This window comes from Haemaphysalis longicornis, unplaced genomic scaffold, assembly GCF_048455015.1.
Source record: "Haemaphysalis longicornis isolate Haplotype H1 unplaced genomic scaffold, Haemaphysalis longicornis Haplotype H1 scaffold_14, whole genome shotgun sequence".
In the NCBI taxonomy this organism is placed as follows: Eukaryota; Metazoa; Arthropoda; class Arachnida; order Ixodida; family Ixodidae; genus Haemaphysalis; species Haemaphysalis longicornis.
In genome coordinates this window covers 54,698,504-54,719,995 of record NW_027526245.1, presented here as the reverse complement: position 1 = coordinate 54,719,995, position 21,492 = coordinate 54,698,504, and the positions used below count along the sequence as shown (strand labels likewise).

Below are 21,492 nucleotides of genomic sequence, written 5' to 3'. Positions count from 1 at the left end.
CTGCAACTGCGCTGTTTTCATACTCACTCCTTGAAGAGCAAGGGTTTTCGGTGTTAATGCATGCCGCCGTACCAGAGTACAAAGTACCGTCAAGAACCACATTTTCCCGAACTGTTGTTCCAGATCTTTACACTAAAGAAAAGGAAAAAGTGCTAAGCGGGTTGCGCAATCACTTTGAGAAGGGGACGCCGTGCTAATCCCTAGCACTGACGGATGGACGTCCTTCCAAGATGGACCCATTTGTATTCAAAAGGCGCGCGCATGCAAGCTTCTAAGCGTTGTCGATAGATGGCGCACGCCGTGTTGTCTCTCATGTTTGCTTGCCTTCTAGGAGCGTTTACGTTGTGGCACGATGGGCAAGCCCCTGAATAGCTACACGGCTGGTCGAGCACAGGAAACAAGCCACCGGCAGGAAATTAGACGTTGACGAAAAGTGTGTTTCAACGATGGTGCGCTCAAAAGAAAAGGAAGCTTTGGAAAACACCAACAGCAAAAAGCGTGCTTTCCGAGGAAAGCTGTGCAAGTTTCTGGAACTGGAAGAAGACTTGTTCCGCTATGTGACTGAACTGCGGAACAATGGTTTTGCACTCACAACAGACATGCTGTGTGTGAAGGCATGAGCCTTGGCATGTGCGAAGAACATACTGGCTGGGACTTTCAAGGCTAGTGCTGGCTGGGTGCAAATATTTCCGAAAAGGAAGGGGCTCTCCTATTGGCGAAGGACCACGTTGCGCCAGCGGATGTTGTATCCCGAAGCTTTAAGGTCACCGGTATAGCCAACAGCATGGATGGTGCTGAAGATGACTGCTTGTGGGAGGACGATGCTCCGCAACACACCATCTCGGACTCCGAGTCTGAGGACTCGTTGAGTGACGACGATTAAGCACATATGCTGTGAGCTGCAATAAACGCTCCTCGTTCGGTAGCTGGTATGTTCTTTTTACTTTCAAAAAAATGCATGTCACATGTATGGGCCGCACCCTGAAAATTGGCCCTCATTTCTTCAAGAAAAAGTGCCGCCTTTGCATGCATTTATACGGTAGCTACATTCTGCAGAAACCTTAATAATCAAACAATATTACGCATGTTTGCATTATGCTAGCAGGCGCATGCTATCATAACCAGGTTGCAAGTATCAGAAAAAAAAAAGCTTCTTCGGAGCTTGATATGCTGCTGTTGACAACTAGACTGCTACATCACAGAGTGTCCACAATGCCTCAGAAAAAGAACACCAAAAAAAGGAGTGTGTGTGTGTTGCCAGGCAAAGCCTGGGCATGCGCAGAACGATGTCAAGGAGCAGAGCTTTCACCCATCTGTCAAAGCAGCGACTCCTCCAGCAGGAGCTTCGCACACCTGCCAATGCGTCCTCCTTCGACGCAGCCGTCATCAGCACCCAGGGGAGCAGCACTTGGCACAGCACACCGCAGCACTCCCTCCCGGCGTTGTAGCCCCTGCTGCACCTCTTGGCACTGAGGGAGATGGTGGGGGACACAAGACCAGCCCAAGCTTTAATACATGCTCGAACGTCACCCAAAAACACTGCACACACGAAACTATAATGCTGTTCTACCACTACACGTAGGCAGTTTCAAGTGTCTTCACTGGGTCTTAAAGACGATAGCCTTTCTTTGGGCTACTTAAACGCGAGAATTTTGGTCTGTCTCTCTGTGTGTGTCTGTGAGTCGATTCGGCCACCTCGCCAAAGTGAAAATGAATCTCCGCAATAGTCTTATATACCCACAGCCAAATCTAAACGTCTAAGTACAGAGGAAATGTTCATACTAATTACTTGTCACCATTGTTGAACAAGTACAAGAGAGTACACAAATATACGGCAGAAAATCAATGCATAAATGATATTTGCAGAGTTCCTTTATAAAGAAATTCATGGATGCTTGATTTTTGCGATAGCAAATGAAATACTATCCACCGCAGAAAAAAATTCATTCCGTCGCCTGCTGTCACCCACGCCACAATAGCTCTTGGCGACATTTGAAAAAATATTAAACGGCAAACACAATGAAAGTTTCCACCAGATAGGTACCACGTTCCACACTTGATATGCACATGGACTAGGGCAAAGTCGTTATTTACAGTTGAACCCCGCAATAACGAAACCGCCGAGGAAAGCCAAAAAATTTGCTTTTGCGGTAATTTCATTGCTGCGAGAATGAAACATAAATGACAGGAAAATTGGCCACAAGCCAAAATTTATTTCCGAAAGTTGGTTATAATTACTTTGCTAGCCTTACCTTGCAGCAACTTCCCATCCCAGTTCTCACACTACAATGAGTGCTTCATTGCTAGTCGTCGTGTGTGCCTAAGAACGACCGGATCGTATCATATGCATCCAAAACAACCCGCAGGTTCGCCTTCTCTGCACGTTTTTCTCCTTTTTGCGCACTTGTGCCATTAAAATGTGACGGCCTTGCTTTTCAAAATGGTAAAACTAGGTTCCGGCAGTTCTAAACTCGTCATCGCTATCCACCCTTTCTCCACTTCGGCCACTGACTTGGGCCTTATCTTGTAGCTATAAAAACTTCCGCTTTTGGCCTGGCGGAGGCATCTTACTGAGAGCAAACACGCCGATCGCCGCACACACAACAAATGCGTGCGTGCTGCTCAGTGGTAGCAAGCTAGCATAGCCCAAGCCAAAGCCATACGGCCGCACCATGAGTCACCATGTGTCGCCCCCTGGTGGTGTTGCTGCGAGGTTGCCTCCACGACCGCCTGCTGCATGGCCTTTAGTAAACAAACATGGCAACGGCCATGCAAGCGTGCTTTGGCAAAAGTTTATGCACTTGGAGTCCGAAAAAAAGGAATTTGAGCACGTTTTGGCCACTGTTAGCCTCAAATGGGTAGGTATAGTGCCGGCCGAGCTTGCAGCAAATTTCGTTAACGCGGGATTGATTTCCAAAAACATTTCATTGCCGTGAGATATGATATACATTGGCGTCTATAGACATTCGCCGGGGATCCTAAAATATTTTGTTGCGATGGGAATTTCGTACTTGTGAGATTTCGTTATCGCGGGGTTTGACTGTAAACATTGTAGTAAGGTGCCTAGATTCACATGTATCTCCACCGTACGGCAGCGCTGGCATCGAGGCACCCGACTTAGAGCAGTCGAACGCGGTAAATTTAAACTGACTTGAGCAAACCTCTGGCGTGCTATCCTGGGAGGAATGAGATGGGAGAGTAACAGCACGAGAGTTGACCAGGAAAGAGAAAGGAGGCCTTTACTTGGCAGGGGTGCCAGTCAACTATCCTCTTCCGTCAACATTTGCAACAAAAGGAGCAGATACGCAGACATTTTTTTTAACATGAAAGTGTTTTATGCCGGGATACACAGATTTCAGTGACATCATATCCGTCGCGGAAATGACGCCAGTACACCTTTGTCGAAGCGACCCGCCATCAGGACGTCGCTCGCCAAGCACACCCACAAGACAGCCACCGACCCGCGAATCATGCTCAGCTGCAGATTTCGCTGCACATTTCACTTTCGTATTTTACCGATTCCTATGACAGAGGAATCTTTATTTGTCAGCCCCACTCTAATTAAGGCAGTGTTTTTTCTCGCCAGGAAATGATTATTGCACTCGCTGACATACTAAGATGTTATTCATGTTCATCAGGCCTACTGCACATCAAAAAGTAAAAAATATGAGCAATTGTTTTTCGATGGGCAATCAGGACAGGCAAACTTTTCCGAATGTAAATAAAAATCAGCACATGCTGCCCATCATGGAGACTGGTTGTGTATGTCCCGTAGGAATAAGTTATGAGAATTTGCATCCAACCTTGCTATGAAAAGGCCATTGTTCACATTGTGAGCATTTTAATCTAGCCCACAGCCACGTTTGGTGCCCACTCACACTGTTGTTGACAAACTTCAATGCTGCATAGAATGAAAGCGGCACACGTCGCTATAATTTCAATGTTTAATTCTGAGCCCAACACTCCAAAAAAGGTCTGCCCGACATTCACAGCATTCAAAATGCCATTTTGTTCAATCAAAAGCAAGAATGCCCGTGTGTACAAGATTTCGGCGCACGTTATACATGCCCAGGTGGTAAAAATTAATCTGGAGCCTACACTACAACATGCCTCATCACCCATGAGGCCTGCTGTGGCATCACCCATGAAGCCATCATCATCTGTCAACATTAAGCCTCACAATCAAATCAATTGATGGATCATGATCATTGAGAAGAGGCCTCTTGATTGATTGATTGTAGATTTTAACACGCCGATGGAATGCAGGCGATGAGGCGCGCCATAGTGGAGGGCTCCGGATTAATTTTGAGCACCTGGGGATCTCTAACGTGCGCTGAAATCTTATACACGTGGGAGTTTTTTTTTTCTTTTCACGTTTATGAGAAAAGCGGCTGCCGCAGCCGGGAGTCGAACCTGTGTCCTCGTGCTCAGCAACAGAATGCCTTAGCAACTGAGCCACCGCGCCAAGTAGGAGTTGACCCCACATTCTTGTTCTACTCCTCACGACACCTAATCAACAAAACAATGAGTAGTAGTTCTACACAGTTAATGACGAGCTGGTTGCGATACGTTGACGAGCTGAAATGCACACACAAATAAACAAATTTTCCTTCCCACCCAGGCAACATGATATTCTATTATAAAACATTCGGTCTGTTTTTGTACTGCTGCTGTTCTGGCGCCTTGGCAGGGCTCTAAGGAGTTCTAATTGATTTTGATTGACTACGAGATTTAACGCACCTGCGCTACACAGGTAATGAGGCGCGCCATGGCAGAGGGCTCCGGATTACTTTTGAACATTTGGAGATCTTTAACTGGCGCTGCAATCTGGAACGCACGGGTGTTATTGTTTTTCACCTACATTAGAAAAGGTAAGGAATTCTAGAGACTGATATTGCATGGCTGTAGGCACCGGTTTTGATAATGTGACCGAAAGAATTTTGGGCGGCACTGTCATGACAGGAGCCAGGCCTGCACAGCTTTAGGCTGCACACACATCTGTGCAGGAAGTTCATGCCCCTTCAAGAGAAGCGAGGGAACTGATGCTTTGACAGCTTTGGGAAACACACACCTAACTGCTGGGGAAGAAAACAAATTGGCACATCGATAAACTGCAGCAGCAAAAACACAAACGCACACTGTCCGATGTTTGGAGCATACCACATGAGGCAGGCACTGAAGAACAAAATGATACAGTCAACAAGTGCAACAAGGCGTGCAACAGACCTGTGTTCGCAACAAGCTCGGGTACCTTTTTTGAGGACGTTAAGCAGACAGCGTAGCTGTGATTGCATGCATGCTTCTGTAAAAATGTAAAGAAAGAAAACCATCCCCGTTTACCAAACGTCATTTTATAAGGGCATCTTATCAAGATTGTTTTTCCCAGCCTTTTCGCGGTATGTTTTTAATTTCCCCAATGCTACGTAACTAGCAAAGCTTGTCTCCACAGGAGGTTTGTCTTATTCAACAAACTTTGTAGCATTTGTCTTGTACTTCCGGCGTGCTTTTTAAATTTTTGGGATGTGCAAAGTTTGTCTCTACAATTTTTTTTGTTTTGTTCATTGTACAGATAGAACTGCCTTAACAAATCTCTCTGTAGTCCTCCCCCAGATTCACAGCTTACGATGGCACTGCCGGATAGTCTAGGATGCCGTAATATGCTTCGCACCTTTTTTCACAGAAGCTGCGGGGCTTCATCGAGGCATCGGTGGTGGCCGCAGATGTGGTACCCCGCAGGGCTGAGTCATCAACAGCCACTTCCTCTTCAACCTGGTAATGGTAGCACTGCAAGACTGCCTGCCTAGAGGTGGGGCACACAGGGTGTCCGTCTGTGTACACCATCGACGTGGCCCAGAGGCACTGGGCCCCAAAGGGGCCATCAAGGTGTCGTGCTACAGCTGCAGGCGGCCCTGGGTCCGGTGCGGGCCAAGCTGGCCAGCGTCGCCCTGCAGCTGTTGGCCAGCAAGACGGAGGTGATGCTGGCGCACCCGAACACCCAGTCCCGTCGCATGGACAGGTGCCTGCACATTGATGGCAAGGAGCTCAGCTAGAAAACCTGGGCATTCTACAGTACAGCCCACTTATAGCGAACCCGGTCTTAAAAAATTCCCGGCTATAAAGAACAAATATTCGTTCCCCGCTACCTTTTGTATACATATGTTTTATGTCCAGATATAGTGAAAAATGGATATAACGCGTTGATTTCTGCTTCCCGGTGTGTTTGTTACAAGTGGGCTAGACTGTACCTGGGGCTCACACTGGACCACCGCGTCAACTTCCACCAGGCCACCAAGGAGCTCTGAGCCAGGGCCTAGATGGCCACCACAGCCCTGAAGAAGGTGGCCACCCGGGACTGCGGCTGCTCGTAGCGGATGGCCCTGCAGCTGTACAATGCCTCGGCCGTGGGGCACTCATGTACGTGCTAACACTGGTCACTCTGCACAAGCCAAGCAACTGGTCACTCTGCACAAGCCAGAGCAGTGCACCCTGGGTCACACTGACTGGCTGCGGTGGGATGAGGGTTGCAGCCCTCTGCTGCAGCGGCTGCACACGCCGCCACTCGTGCATGAGGCTCATGCGGGCACCCCAGCCAGCCGCGCCCCTGCTCTGGTGGCCGAGGTGCACATGGAGATCCTAGGCCTGCGCAGCAGGCGGCGGACGTCGCACTGCGGGCGGCTGCAGCGGACCCAGGCCGTCGTCCTTGGAGGGCCGCACCACAGCCTACACCGACTGCTCCATGCAGCAGCGGCAGCAGTGCTGGGGGAGGCCACCAGGCAGGCCCAGCTGCACGACGCCGCATCCTGCGCCACGGCCAAGCTGGTAGGCGTAAACCTTGGCCTGAACCTGGTCCTCTATATACGTACAAATGTATCGTCCCCCAAACTGCTTGTTGTGGTTGTTTTTGTTTGTGTTTCCCTAGTGTGTAGTCCCTATACATACATCCTCTCCCCGTATTTCTTGTTCTCCCCTTCCCGTCAGCCTGTGTTCCCACACCCCCACACCAGCACGCGTTCCGGTGTCCACCTTTAGGGGAGACAAACTACGCCTGCTGGTGGACTTCCCTCTCCATAGGAACAATAAATTCATTCATTCATTCATTCATTTGGTGGGCTCACTACTTCTGCTCTGGCCTGACTTTCACCATTGGAAACCCCCCGTCTATTCATGTAGCACTAATCTTTTCAAAGTTCTGGGCACACTTATTCCTCCAAAAAGGCGTGAGTCGCACTGTTTATGTCTGCCGCTGCTAGACTGCCTCGCGACACCAACGTTCAGGGACGTGTTTCGTGACGAAGCGGGACGAGCCCACACCGACAGCGCGTTGAGCGAGCTTCTGCAATGACACTTTAAGGGGGGACATGGCTCTTTTTATAGCTTCCTCTAATTGTTAAGTAAACTCCGCGAAACTTGTCAGTTTTGCTGGTTCTTTCCCACTGATTTCAAATGTGCCACTATTTTTTGAGTCAGTAAATTAGCTACCAAGAAAATTAGACATAATTAGCCATTTTTGGAGGAACAATATACAGAACAGGGCTGGTCATAAAACTGTAATCTTTATATTTTCGAACACTATGAACCCTGGTGGGTGCAATAAGAGAATCCCCTTTTTTTTGTGCACTGCTTAAAACTAACTTTACAGCTCATTAAACTTTGGTGTTTGAAATGGGTGTTCGAAATGGTCCCTTGCCACTGGTGCCACCAAAGTTTAAAGAGCTCTAAAATTAGTTTTAAGCAGTGCACCAAAAAAGCGATTCTCTTATTGCACTTACCAGGGTTCATAGTATTTGAAAATATAAAGATTACAGTTTTATGACCAGCCCTGTTCTGTATATTGTTCCTCCAAAAATGGCTAATTATGTCTAATTTTCTTGGTAGCTAATTTACTGACTCAAAAAATAGTGCCACATTTTAAATCAGTGGGAAAGAACCAGCAAGACTGACAAGTTTTGCGGAGTTTACTTAACAATTAGAGGAAGCTGTTTTAAGAGCAGTGTCTCCCCCACTTAAGATGAAGCAGGGCAGTTGGTGCGATGGACCTTTTTCCACTAGCAATCTGCGCATGTGCAGGCTGCTAGTCCGCCATTCTTGGCAGTACCTCGGGCGAAATGAACAAAAAGTGCCCCCTCAGCTTGCTTCTCAGGGAGCAGCTATGCTTCCTAGGGTTGCCCACTTTCATTTCCTGTTTTCAGACAGTTCGCAGTGAGCTTGTACCACATTCCAGTTGATGTTGGTTCGTACGTGCACACAAAAAAGGCTTTCAAAGGAAAGGGGCAAGCTTCGGCCACTGCAGAATTGTCACGCAAGCACGTGCCTGCTACCGTGACACTCATGTGAAAGGCACAAGAGACGGGTGGGTGCGCGAGGGACTGCAGGACCAGAAAGTTTCGTGCACGAGTTCCCCGAAAGCTGAACATTTAGGGGGGCATGCCTTACTGCCAGTTTAGGTGCGCCGTGGTGTCTGCTAGGAAGACTGGTACTGGAAACAGGTCCACTGGTTTTGCCGAGATTTTTTTGTCGTCGTAGATTCTCTACATCGGAAGCTTGTTAACGCGACCCCGCATTGACAAAATTCACAAAAACTGTCGTACTGCCGTGCAGGCCCACACGGCCACCCCACGTGTTTTTTTCGTGGAGCAATATGGCGGACGCAGGCATCAACAGCAGGGCTCCACCTCCATCCCAGAAGTTTTTTTTTTTTTAACCTCCTTTGGCAAGTTATTGTGCCAACTGAAGGAACAACCGGTGCAACTGCTTTTCTCAGCCGGATTGTGAGCATCAGGACCGTATATCTGAAAAAGTGGTGCATATGCAGCGTATGCGGCATAATGCTGCGTAACTGCTGCATGTCTTTATGCACAAGAAATGCCAAAAAAGATCCTGGCATCCGCTACCACGAGTTCCTGTGCGACGCTGAACGACGGGCCGTGAGGCTGAACAACATTTCCCGGCAAGGCACCGTGGGAAAAGCAGCGAGATGGGAGCCCAGTGACCGGTCGTTGGCATTCTCTCTTCATTTCAAGAATGAGGATTACAAAAGTACAACAAAATACAGAGCGTTGTTGCCAAATGCCGTTTCTACAATAATTCCAATCTATCCGACCCACATACGGAGAGATATCGCACCAAAAAAAAAAAAAAAGGAAGCAGCCTTGGAGAGATGCTCCACCGTGTGCGACCGGTGAATTAGTAGAAGATGGCGAATTAAGTGGTCGCACGAACTCGGACCTTGCCACCCACTTAGAACTCATAACTTCCGAAATGAATGTAGACTTGTGTCAAGACACTGACAGATACCAGCGGCGTGTTTACATCATTAGCAGACGGGATGTAGCAAACCGACTTGGATTTTCAGCGCACGATGGAGAACATGAAGAGAACAACTCACCGTTTCGTGATGAAATTCTTTCGCCGCAAGCAAGCATTACAAGCACTACGACAAAAGCACGATGAAGCGCCCGAGTGCCTGCAACACTATGATGACAGCAAAGAAATCCAGCAGTTCCTCTATGTGCCGGAGGCCGCTGAACAAGGCGACAAGTAGGATTTGTTCATTAAAAATCAAGTTTCGTGCTGCAATGTGAAGAAGCCGACGTACAGTGAGACCGTCATCAGAGAATGCGTCCTTTGGAAGGCATGCTCCAACAAAGGGTATGGTCATGTCCGATACTGAGGCCTTTTCACACTGCCCTGTCGTTCGACGCTACAAAAGTATGTGGGCAAGTCTGCAGGAGAAATCGGAATCACCCCGGTAATCATAGAACGCCTCCGCGTGGAAGTGGAAGGGCTGAGCCTCGAACAAGAGCAATTTTGCTCACTCATATTAGACGAAATGTCGATTCAACAGAAGGTCATCTACGATCGGCAAATCGACAAAATTTTTGGCCTTGTCGACATGGCTTCTGAAGATGGTCCGGAAGAATACTCTGCAACAACCCCTGGAGTTGCGAATCGATTGTTGTGTTTCGTTCTGAGAGGCCTCTCCACCCGATATGTCATTCCGGTTGGTTATATTTTGACTCAATATTTGAAGGGCGACCAGCTTTATTTCATGGCCATCAAAGTGATGAAGGCCATTCAAGAAGCGGGGTTTCACGCAGTGAGAGTTGTGACCGACAATCACCAAACGAAAGTTTCCTACTTCAAGAGCCTTTCAGGCGAGGACACACTTGCGCACGTGGTACCTCACATCCCATGCGTGAAAGCGATTCACTTTTTCTCTCGCTTGACCCGAATTCCCTGATCAAAAATCTGCACAGCAATTTCCTTGAACAGGAGATTTTAGATGCAGGGCAGCTAATTCAAGGTCGTGTGTACCTGAAGAAGCTGTTTACGAGATGCAAACCTGGCTATTTGTGAAGCCAGCCAGATTCCTTACGCGGGCTCATGGGGAACCTGGATAAAATGAAAGTAGCTAGAGCAACGCAGACCTCAGCTGAAGTGATAGCCACTTTCGATTCTTCAGCAAAACACAGAGTGCCAGTCAGACGCTGAATATTTTCAGGACAGCCTGCCCACCATTGCTTTCATGAAGATGGTTTCCAAGTGATACACCCTTCATGACATTAGTTCTGTGAGAGCTTGCCAACGGCAAGAACCATTCTCTACGTCAGACGACGAGCGGCTTTCATGGCTAGAGGTAGAATTCATCACCTGTCTTGAGGACCTCCAGCTCTCCGGTGGCCCATTGAGAAACAAGATGTCGAACGAAACGTACGAGGTGACACTGCTAATGACAAGGTCGACAGTGGCAACAGTTGAGTACCTTCTCGACCATGCAAAGTAAGTTTCTTCTCTCATCACACTTTCTGCTCTTTCCTTTTGAACCAAGATTTTAAAACTGACTTTTTTTTTTCGAATTCCAGCTTTTGCTACTTATTGACCCATAGCTTCAACAGTGAACCTGTAGAGTAGTCGTTCAGCTGTGTGAGGCAATTCAATGGCAGCAATGACCGAATAGATGCCAGGACAGCAGTGTTCACAGTGGAGAACTAAAGGTACGAAATACGGTGATGGCTTGGCACAAAAGAAAAGCTCATTTCGCATCTCCTTCCAGGTTGGCATCCTCCACGCTGCAAAGAGTGGGAACGCCTCCTCCAGCTCAGAGACCAGGACAACCCTCAGTTTAGCAGTTCAAGATGACGACCTTGCTGCCCGACCTGCTGTGGTAGAATGGGCCTTGAGAGAGAGCTTGCAGACGAGCTGGAGTTCGTGAATTACTCTTCCAAAGCAAAAGCTGACTGAGATTTTCCCACTAGCCTTTTTGGCCTGCTACATCGTTCAGGCTTGCGAAGAAAAGGTATGGAATTTTGATTCTGATGATGATGGTTGGATGTTTATGGCGCAAGGCCAACTAGGACAAAGAGCGCCAGAACAGTGGTTATGTATGAAGGATATAGACGTAAACTCTGAAATCGTTCAACAAAAACAAAAAGTAAAATCAGTAAAAGACAATGCAGATGGCTGGTGTAAAAGGCCAGGTTGTGATTGTGCGTGGCATGAAATTAGGTTTAAGAAAACTACGCGTGATAGCAAATGAGGTGTGAAAACTTGATGTCGCAAAGAAACATAAAGGTGCGTTGTAGAGGAATCGCGGGATCATCTGCTAAAAAGTGCTGGGTGTAGTGGAATGTGTTGTCTTTAGAGTTGAGGGAAGTGTTTGCGTCTTGTTGTGTTGAGTGCTTTGCATGTAATGAGAATGTGAATTACGGATAGGCCCTCCCCACACCTGCTACAAGGGTCTTGGAGATCCAGTGAGCAGATGGGAGTGTGTGGCATATCCGCAATCTAGCTAGGGTAACTTCGGTGAATCTGTTGTGTGGTCAGTAGTGTATCGTCGTATGTGTGGTTTTATGATGTGTAACTTCTTCTCTGTCTGTGTACTCCAGTTGGCTTGCCATGTATTGCGAAGGTGTTGTCTTATGTGTGGCTTGATGTCGGTGTAGGGTATTGTTGTTACGTCCACTGTGTTCGTATGTGCAGCAGAGATGGCCATTTAATCCGCGGTCTCATTCCCCGGGATTCCAGCATGTCCTGGAACCCAGCACAGGATTAGTTGAAAATTTTTAGCATATACAGACATTATGGCATTAAAAACTAGACTGACAATGTGGTTTTTCTGGGTCTCTGTGACAACACTCGCACAACGCTCAAACCATCTGTAAAGATGACAGACTTGGGAATTTGTTTTTGATTTCTGTTCAATCTCACGCTATCATTTTGTCCTTCTCTTGTGGCGATCAGACTAATCCTGTCGACCTTTTCTTCTTAGTTTGGGCATTACTGTTCCTTCAGTTCAATTTGAATCTGTGCAGCCGTAAGCTTCACAAAACTATGTTGGGCAGTTCAGTTCAGTGCTGGTAGCAAAACTCAATTAACACTAACATTAACTCGTGGTGAGGCTGACTCACGTTCTGCTTGTATTTGTTTTTGCCATTTGCGATTCCAAGGTGCAGTGCAACAAAGCATGCAAGGCTCTGCTGCAGGCGCAGAACCCTACTGCAGGACTCTACAGCATGATAGAGCGGCTGGATAATGGTCACCTGAAGTACCCTTCCACTGAAATTATCAGCATCTGCAAGCTGATGTGCACATTCGTTAGCAAGGTCATGAAGTCACGAGAGTTCAAACAGAGCGGTAAATTGTGCAGTCTTCTTCTTTCAGCATTCCTGCCGCACTTCCCGCAGTGTTCCGTTTTGACCTGCAACGTGGATGACGCCAACCCCACTTTCCGAAGTTCTCAAAAATCTACTACAACCTTTGCTGGGCAACTGGGTAAGAAATGTCAATGCAACCTAGGATTGGATTGTAAAGCTAGCCCAAAAGCCCTTCTCATGAAAGGTGCTGAGGCTTTGATGTCTTGTGGAATCGCTTTTCATTCAACTTTGTGAAGGGCCGTAGGATGATCTGCGAGGTCCAAATAAAGCACGTACATTACCCTGAATGAGTGCGGAAACACATGGGAGTTATGCGTTCTACTGTAAATTGATTATTATCTGTGTACGCATTTCCTCATGGCAATTTTGTAGAGTTTGTATACGCAGATGCAAGTTCTGCAGGACATTCCCACGCTTATAGTTGCACACTAACAATGGCCCTATTGTTGCTCTGTGTGTATATTTCAACTGTGGTGTCAAAATAAAAGCAAAGTTCCGACATAACTATCAAAGCAATGTCACTGTGTTTCACCAAACAACGCACAATCAAGTCTTGTGCGTCTAACGGTGGCGTTTTATTTAGTGCACTAGGAAAAATGTATACAATCGTAAGTTACGCCATGTATTCTCTTAAACATTCAAAATAGTGCCTTTACATACTCTCATGTAGTCACAGCACGCTACCAAAACGCGAATCGCTGCCGGTTCTCACGACACAAAGAGCATGCCTGGCAATGCGAGACACAGCAATGCTAGTAGAGTAGGAGGGTAACACCATGTAATACTGCTGGCGCGAACGGAATTTCAACTACCGTCTTGTTCGAAACAAGCTCGGCAGCCGTTAATCATCCCAGGCTTGTAACAAGCATAACATGAGCACAGGGAAATAATGCCTTCTCTTAAGCCTATAACGCCGGTAATAAGCACACATTTCGAAACCACGACCGCCACGAGTGCGCGAAACTTGCCCGAACACGAACCACGTCCCGCAACCGCCGCAACCAGTCCCGAAACGGTAGCGCTGCGGTGGTAGTGATGGGCACTAGGCGCCCTCACGCAGCTTTGGGGGCACACGGCACGCCTCTCATCCAGCGGTCGTGCACATGGTCAGGGTAGGAATAGCAAACAAACCACACGACTAGAAATATTGGAGGAAGACAAGGTTCCGAACCACGTGATCATGAGCAATAAGTCGGAGTAGGTATTTAATGATTTCTGGACGACAATCAAGTTAAAATCCAGTAAGCGAACACGAAGGCAGCGAAATTCAAATGAAGCTAACGAAAACTGTACGCCAAAAGGAAAAAGCTCTGTGCTGATGGGCACAGTTATGCTGTGCACGAGAAGGTGAACGCCAAGTATTACGGGGAAATGTAAATGCTACGAAAAGTGTGGCAGTTGTATAGTGACCCCGTGATAAGACGTAAAAGGTCACCACATTGAGAAATGGCAAAAGGAGCGCAAATTTTCCAATCTCTATGAGGGCAGAGGTGTTGCAGGCCAAAGGAGCACTCCAAGACATGGCTGTGGCGTTTGCCTATGCAAATTATACAGGCAAGGATTGTAGTTCGGACCTCTATTAAATGTAACTAAGGTTCTTGACCTTTTTTTTTTCTTTTTTCAGAATGTTTCAATCCCTACTACAGCAGAAACACACCACTCTCTGGGATGCCCAGACATGCTGTACAAAGTGATAGGCTCTGCTCGCACTGCCCACTTTCCCCTTGAGCCTTTAGCTTGATTTGAGAACAGTTTTGGGGTACATTTTATTAAAATGATCAATGACAAGAACTTTCTGCATGGCGTTCCTACAGGCAGAACAAGGATCCTGCTTATCGCAACTTCTGGGAGACCGAAACACCTTGCAGACATAAGTGCGCTTGCTGAACGCTGGTTTTTCTAAACTTTTCTTTTGCGTCAGTCCCCTACCATGCCCTGTGACGGAACATTGAAAACAGTGCCATGGCAGTTTAGCAACTTTACACCTTTGATGGTGAAAAGGAAATTGGCGACTCCCCTTCCATTCGCATATGCTCTGATGTCCTCTAAGAGTGAGGAGGCCTACATTCATTTATTCGCAGCGAGTAGCTCCTTCACTTTACTTATTTTAGATATGCACAACTGCTCAACACCCGTGTTGTTACTTTTGTGCATTTTAATCCACGCAGGAACTCATAAACGCGGCCAGCCACCAAGGATTATACAAGTGTATACAAGATAACGGCCACCAAGTGCATACAGGATAACGGTGTCGCGTTGCGAATTCACTCAGCCTAATCCGTTGCCGTCACAAAGGCTACCTTTTTCTACGATACCCGGTGTTTCGGTTCCATTACTCGCGCTGCTGCGCTTTAAAGGCTGCTGTATCATCACCTCCACCCCTTCTTTGACGGCGAGCTGTTGATGACTTTCACTCCTACGTGAGCCTCTCGTGTGTTGCACTTGCGCCGCTGGAGAATGTCCTTATCATGACCAATTACTTCCAGAGAAAAAGTACGGGTGAAGCTCTTTTTTTCACCTTGCCCCAGTACCTGGCAGAGATGCCCACACGATGGAATTGTGTGGCTGACGATTATCGTCTCGTGCAAGGAAGACCTGAAGTCCTGCATGGAGTTGTGACAAGTGTGTGGTGCCCCCCAACCCTGATATTCGTTGGCCGCTAAGTTCAGTGGCCCCACCAGGCTCAGTGGGCAACATTGTGGGTGACCGGGGAATCATCCGTTGGCAAATGGATCATCCGCTGGATCATCCGCTGGCAAATTGCGGATCATGGCGGCAGCCTGGCAGCGTGTTTGTTTTGTGAAAAAAACATGCCCGCTTTTGACTAAGTGTTAGTGAATCGAATGTGTCAGTGAATCGACGGTTTATTTTTCCCCTGGTTTTCCCAAGTCTCCCTCTCAGCAATGGGTAAATCGAAGCGAGATGCGTCGGCAAACGGTCCCCCGAGGAGTCCCGTGCGCAGCAAGACGCCTGATGAATGGGTGATGTGTGCACAGTGCAACATGTGGTGCAGCCTGGCTCAGACCCCTTTCCGATCGATGGAGGAGGCCAAGGCGGCGCCCCCTTACACGTGCCCGCGCTGCGAAGCCGTAGCCAAACTCGGCGCGGAGTTTGAATCGAGGATGCAGGAGGAGTCGGAAGGACGGAGGTTGGCAATCGCGGATCCGTCAGCCCGTCTGGAAGAAATGTTCAACGCAAGCACCAAGGAGCTGAAGGTGTTGGAGGCTCAGCTTGGCGAAGAGAGGAAGGCGCAGGAGACCGTGGAGGAAATGCTCCGTGAGGAAAGGAAGGCCAGGGAAGCATCGGAGATAGAGTTTCGGAGCCTGGTAGAGGCTGTGCAGTGCGAGGTTGTGGAGCACACGTTGGCTAAGCCACTGACCCCACCGAGCACTTAAGATGTGCGCGGGTTTGCGGGTGGCAAGCCCGGCCCGAAAGAGGCGTGCGAGACACCGGCACCGCTGAGCGTAGCAAACGCACAGCCCCCCCTTCATGGGAGCACGGACGACAACAACAACGGTCAAACCAAGGCAAAACGTCAGCGCCCACCCCGGCGGCGACGCCAGTCTTTGACTCCCACCACCCCCACCCAACATTGCGAAGGTGCTGGGCAGGAAAACACATCTGTGGGGACAGCAAAAGAGCGCTGTGCCTTTATATATGGCGATGGGAATGCTGCTACACTAAAAGCAGTTGCTCTCTGCACAGTTCCGCACGAAAGAGGACGCCACACTGCAGGAAACACTGGAAGTGATTGAGGAGGCAGAAGACGTCTGGTCTGCCCCCGAGGCCCTTGTGGTCATTCACGCTGGCCTGAACGACTTGACGCAGCCGGGGGCATGCCCGGAGCAGTCTGCCAGTGCCCTTCAGAGCCGGCTCCAATTATGGCATGAGAGGGCTAGGAGACACAGTTTCCTGATCTATGTAGTCCCTGAAGCAGTACATGAGAGCTCACCCCTGACCGACCTTTGCCGCCAATGGAACGAAACAATGCAGCAGACCTGCAAAGAGCTGGGACCCCACGTAGAGTTTGTTAGAACCAGTCGGGCTCTGCACGACATGCTGACCAGCATGCAGTACAACAGGGAGGCCGCTCAAGGTCTAGGATCGCGTCTGGGTCGCCGGCTGTGCGCTTTTTTTAGCACTCCGTGCCCATGGTGGTGCTCGGCAGCGGCAGAGGTGGAGACCCAACCAGGCCTTCGCTCTGATGGAAGCCCTGGGGCAGGCTTTCTTGCAGCTGGCAGAGGCACCGGGCCAGGGAAGGAGCAGCATGAGAGGGCACCAAAACAGAAGGCACCTCCCACAAGCAATGGAGATGAAGATGGCCTACCCAACAACGTGGCAAGGCGGAATGCAAGACAGCAGAGTACAGCCAAGAGGAGAAGGCGACAGCGCAACACTCGCAGCAAGCAGCCAACCTTCTTCTACCTAAACATGAACGGCGGACGCCAGGAGAGGAAATGGGAAGAGCTGTTTGACGTTGTTGACAGGGAGGATGTGGTGGTGGCCGGTTTCGTCGAGACCCACTTGAGAGATATGGAAGCTCCACCACCGCATAAGGGGTACATCTGGGAAGGCCTCAACCGCCAAGGCAGCGAAAGGAGAGGAGGAGGCATGGGATGCTTCATTAAATTGAGCTCCCAGTGGGAGAGACACTGCCCCGACTGCTCCGAACACATGTGGTTAATAGGGTGCATTGGCCAACTGTGTGTTGCCTTTGGCCTGGTGTATCTGTGGACAGGCAAGGAGTCGTCGCATCGCAACACGCAGACTCTTGCGTGCATGGAGAAGGACCTGGAGAACATGGCCATCCCTGCAATTCTTCTGGGCGACTTCAAAGCACACATAGAGCCTCTGGACAAGGTGACTGACAGTGGCGGCCGACTCCTACTTGAGTGGGCAGGCAGGACGGGACTGATGGTAGTGAACACGACAGACAAGTGTGATGGCAGGGTAACCTGGGCTGCTCGCGACAAATCCTCCTGCATTGATTACTGCCTGGTCTCCCCTGTTTTGTTCCCCCGGCTGGGCAGCATGGTAATTGACACTAGTGGTGGGGAGAGCGCTGGCAGTGACCACAACAACATCCAGCTCACTTTTGGTGCTCGCAGCCCCCTTCACCACCAGCCAGGGCTAGATCCAACCAGGGAACACTAACTGATGACAGCATCGAAAAGGTCGCCGACATGCTAGAGGAGGAAGCTGGTGTGATCCATTTGAAGAACTATGAAGACCTCGAAACATGGATACAACAAACAATCAGCAGGGTCCGGGCCTCCATACAGTCACCACAACACCGGGGGAGAAGGCGCAAACAGTGGTGGGACAGGGAAGTTGCGGAAGCTCTGAGAAAACGAAAGACACGGAGCCGAGAACACCGTCATGCAGTCAGCCATGGAGCAGGGGCAGCAGAGGTGATGGAGCGGTGGGACGCCTACCAAGAAGCCAAGAGAGAGATGGCCATGCTGGTGCAACGCAAGCTCAAGGCAGTAAACGCCAAGCAGCTCCAGGACATCCAGTCAGCAGGGCGTGACGCCGGCCGGAAGTTCTGGCAGCACATTCGGTCACAGCAGCAGACAGCCCCTTCCGGCTCCCCGATGTTGCGGGATACAGCGACAGGCATGGAGCACAAGGTACGGACTGCCTCCAATTCATGGAGGAATACATGGCGGCCAGACTGAGCACACAGGTGCAGGACACCCCCAGCTTCAAAGAGACAGCGGTAGGGCGGGGCACCTTTGAAACAATCAGACAGGGTGAGCTGCAATGAGCCTTAAAGCACCTCTCAAGACAGACTGCCGCAGGACTTGACGGGATCCCCCCACGGCTCCTGAAGAGGATGGGGCCAAAAACTCGGCAGCTGTTGCTGGATGCTCTGAATGCAGTTGTGTGCGATGGTGTCATCCCGGATGGATGGAAAACGTCCCGGATGAGGATGATATGCAAGAAAGGTGGTGAAACGTGCCGGCCTGAGAGCTACCGACCCATTACGGTCACGTCAGCCCTGTACAGACTCCTGGGCCACATCCTGTGTGCACGTGTGATGACCTGGGTGGGAAAGGACCAAGTGTTGGGGGAGCTGCAAAATGGTTTCCGACCCGGGCGGAGCCTGGAGGACTAGCTGTTCGTAGTAACGCAGGCAATGGAGATTGCGGCAAAAGAAAAACGCACTCTCTTGCTTGCATTTCTAGACATCGCACAGGCATATGACACTGTGGAACACCCAAGCTGTGGGAGACCCTCAGGGATCTTGGCCTGCCGGATGAACTCTTGCAGCTGCTGATCAGCCTATACACCGGCACGCAGGTGGTGATCCACTGGGGAGACTCGCTCACAGGACCAGTGGAGGTGTCTCGAGGGCTGCGCCAGGGTTGCCCGCTCTCCCCGTTCCTGTTCATGCTATTCCTGGCCGGAATGGAGAGGCACCTCACGAACAGTGGGCTGGGGTTTGACCTCAGTTACATGGAGGACGGACGGCGGCGTGAACGCAGGTTGCCCGCCCTGTTCTACGCCGACAATATTGTTTTGCTGGCGGGGAGCTCGCAAGAGCTGCAATCCACACTCGACATCGTGTCCAGCGAGGGCGCGTCATTGGGGCTCCGTTTCAACGCCAGGAAGTCTGCCACCATGTCGTGTTGCCCAACCGAGGACACTGAGGACCCACCACTGCTCTTGCAGGGTGACCCAGTTCAGTGGACCACCAGGTATAAATACCTCGGTGTGACGCTCTCAAATGAGCCCAACTACTGCGCGGCCTACGAGGAGGACCTTCGGGCGAAGGCGGTTGCTAGGCGCCCTATGGGCCTTCAGCCGCCTCGAGGTGTCCCGGGCACTGTGGAAGGCGGTGGCGGTACTTTGTACACAGAACGTGCCAGGCAGCCACACAATGAGTGACTTTCTCAAGGAAGTGGGTCACATGAATATGTCCCCACATGAAACACTGCTCACTTTTTTTCTGTATACTAAAGACAAAGTTGCAATTTGGACTAATAAACAACTCACCTACCGCAACCTACCGCAATCACGAGTCATTCTGCGTTAATTCATTAGAGGCGTTCACATTAATTAACAGAACTGCAGTAGCAGTTTTTCACACAATATTTTTCACACTGCTACACTGCCTAAACCATGTAACTGTATATTAGCGACATAGCTCATTGAAGCCTATACTGTGTCTTCTGGAAAAAAAAAAAACAAGAGTAATAAACAGTAAATACACAACGAAATTTGTTTTTGCGCCCGACCCCATGACGGAATTTTCCTGTGTGACGAACTGGCCAATGACGAATGATCCTATGTGACCAAATGACGTATTACAAACCGTCCCACGACAAACAACGTCATGTGGCGAACGGGCCTACACCCGCATGAAAACATGCAGTTTGTGCATAAGGAATGCCTTGCCATCTTGCTGCAGCTTCGTTTCGCCCACTGAAACTCCAAGAATATGCTAAAACATTCGCGATATTCCGCTATTTTCCATCAGTAGCTGAAAAGCCATCACTACAGGTGTCGACGACTTTTTACGTGGTCGAAGTACTGATTTGGGACCATTTTGTCCGGTTTTCCATTCGGATGACTTTGACCAGGACCAGTTTATGCGGATCCCGTCCCCGTCGGAAGTTGGTGCTTTCCTCAAGCATCGTACGAGTGTCATATGTTGAAAAGTTACTTGAAAGTAGGTCATTTTCACGAGCGCCTTCTCCCGTCTTTTTTTTGCGCGGTGAAAGTTTTACAAATGGAGAACAGGGTAAACACAAAGCGACGCCCCAACGCATGCGCAACACTTTCACAAATGCACGGCTTAGGAAGAGCCAGAACAAATTACCTGCCCGCCGTTCACCGTCGAATTCTTCGTACTCCTTCGCGGTACGAAATTTCAGCACTGACACAACGACTGCCGAACGGGAGCCCCGAACAAAGCAACAGCACACGAGCAAGCGTTTCTCCGTACGGCCGGCTGTCAACTACACGAACACTTATTGGCTGGCGCCTCACTTATTTACTGCAAGGTGTCGTTCGTCGCCGGTACATGATTGGAAAACTGCATTTATACGACTTAATACAAACACCATATCCATGGCAAATGATTCACGTACTACGCTGTGAACAATCGTATCGACAAGCACATGTGCACACATGTAGCAAGGGCTACATCAAAGCCTGCCGCGCAAATTTCGGCAGAAAACTTGAAAAACTCATATCCAAATGACTGGTTTTAGCATTCGCCGCAGAACGACGCCACCAACGAAACCACCGCGTATCGTGATATCGGTTTCACAGGACCGCAATATTCAAAATTAGTTTATTTCTGCACGCCAGAATTGTATAATGGCACTCTCACAAAGTTTAAGTTATATGTGTGTACCCATTGTAAAGCTGTTCCACACCCCGCTGTGGCGAGGCGGTAATGGTAATTGTGGCGGGTAATTTGAACATCTGTTTACCCCCCTCGGTCCCTTTCTAGCAACCGAAGAACCGGCTTACGGGTTTACAGCTATTGAAAAACGAAGTACTGTAGTAATTTATTTCCAGACCCAGAGATTTAATGTACTATGCTAACTAAATGCAAAGGTGGAGTGAAAGACAACATTAGTAGGGCGCTGTTTGTTACTGCCTCTGGCAGCACTCCATCTTAGTCATGTACAGCGCATTCCAACGATTAACTTCGCCCGACTGCCGATTCAACTAATTTGAAGTACATTAAATAAAACGTTGTACTCTTGTCACAGACAGCACAATATACGGGATCGGACAATCTTACGCCTCGTTGCCCATTGCGCAAACAATGTCACGTCACTACTCGACAGAGAAAAGGTTATGAGGATCATGAGGTTGTCAC

The 21,492-nt window shown here is 49.2% G+C and overlaps 1 long non-coding RNA gene across 1 annotated transcript; it reads right to left on the bottom strand.

The window, feature by feature from the left end:
• Window positions 1-1,146: 1,146 nt before the first annotated feature.
• Window positions 1,147-20,806, bottom strand: LOC144165284 (uncharacterized). The gene is made up of 3 exons (XR_013321440.1): window positions 20,479-20,806; window positions 5,669-6,020; window positions 1,147-1,469 (listed from the first exon to the last, which is right to left on the bottom strand). It is a non-coding gene; the product is annotated as an uncharacterized LOC144165284 (long non-coding RNA).
• Window positions 20,807-21,492: the final 686 nt, after the last annotated feature.